We start from the raw sequence: 1,721 nt of genomic DNA, 5'->3' as shown, positions 1-1,721 counted from the left end.
ATTTGTTCAACTATGTTCATAGCAGTATTATTTGTAATAGCCAGAACCTGGAAACAACCTAGATGTCCTTCAATGGAAGAATGGATAAAGAAAGTGTGGAATATATACACATTAGAGTTCTACGCTGCGGTAAAAAACAATGACTTCTCGAATTTTGCATGCAAATGGGTAGCTCTAGTTTCTTATTAGCTAACTCTTATATCTTAATTTAATCAATTTCTAGTAATCTGTGTATTGCCACAAGGCTGTGGCTTACAGGGTAAAGTTCCGGTGTCTGTGTCTGGCAGGCCTACATGGCTTCTCTCTTACTCTGCCTCTTTCCTCCCAGCATTCAGTTTAGTTTTCTCTGCCTATCTAAGTTCTGCCCTATCAGGCCAAGGCAGTTTCTTTATTAACCATTGATATTTACAGTATACAGAGGGGAATCACCTCCCTTTTTCTGCTTAAATAAAAAGGAAGGTTTTAATTTTAACACAGTAAAATTACATATAACTAAACAAAGAGGTATCAAACAAGAATTATAGTTACAAAATTTATATCTACTTTATCTTTTATCATAACTAAGGAAAGCTATAATTATAACTATCAATTCTTCAACTCCATCAAAGACTCCAGAAGGATATTACCTAAGTAAGCAGGAAGTGTATTGTAAGCAACTTCTAAAACTCTAGAATTGACAGAGAGATCTTTCTGCCTGGACAGTCACCCGAAGTTCTTCTATAACATTGGGGGCATCCATCTTCACTCTATAGGCCCATAGTATCCAGCAGACTTTTCCATGAAACAGGAAATTTCAAAGACAGTTCCGCCTATATTGGCAATTTGTCAGTCACTTTCTTCTATGCTCTGCAGAATGTCTTGCAGACTCTTTTATGAAGCAGGAACCCTGAAGGATGGCATCACCTTTAGCCAAGTTCAACAGTCATTTCTCTGTGGGTCCTGCATGTCCAGTTCATCAAGCAGTCCAGTCAAGAGCAGTTTCTTGCTCAAATGGCTAACCAACTCCATAAGGAGGCTCTTTGATGCCCATTTTCTTCTTGAAGTAATTGGTGCTGCCAGGAGCAGATGTGTCTCATTGTCATAAACGTCCTAAGTTCTTAAATATTTTAAATGCCATATTCTGTAGTCTTTGGAAGGTTTGAAGAATGCCTGTCCATCTGAAATACATCTCTGTACATCTCAAAAATCTAACTAACATGACTACAAGTTTGACTATTATAGATGATTATGTAGTAACCTATATTTCTTAATAATACATTACATTTTTAAATGAACTACACAGTCACAATACCTTAATCAAGAGCATATATATATATATATATATATATATATATATATATATATATATCTTAAATTTGTATCAACAAATCATGATCAATGCCAATGAAAAGTTCTATAGCATATCCCCCTTTAAATGTAAACAAACATTTATAGACAATATTTGGGAATATGGGCATAGTTCTCTCTAAACTGCTTCCTGTTTTTTGTTGGGTGAAGTAATTTAGTAATTTGGGGGGGTATTCACAGCAACCTTTCAGCAGGTCTTGGTCCATCAAACCACACTAGTCTGGAAGCTAATCCACAGGTTCTCATCCTCTGTGGAAACAAAAGAAGAACCTCTTTTCCAAAACAACAATCCTTAGACCCATATTTTGAATTAAAGATACCTTTAATATATATACACACACACACACACACACACACACACACACACACGCACA

Source organism: Microtus ochrogaster (assembly GCF_000317375.1).
Source record: "Microtus ochrogaster isolate Prairie Vole_2 chromosome 14 unlocalized genomic scaffold, MicOch1.0 chr14_random_2, whole genome shotgun sequence".
Taxonomy (NCBI): domain Eukaryota; kingdom Metazoa; phylum Chordata; class Mammalia; order Rodentia; family Cricetidae; genus Microtus; species Microtus ochrogaster.
The sequence above is the reverse complement of the archived record's forward strand: the minus strand, read 5'-3'. Positions refer to the sequence as shown.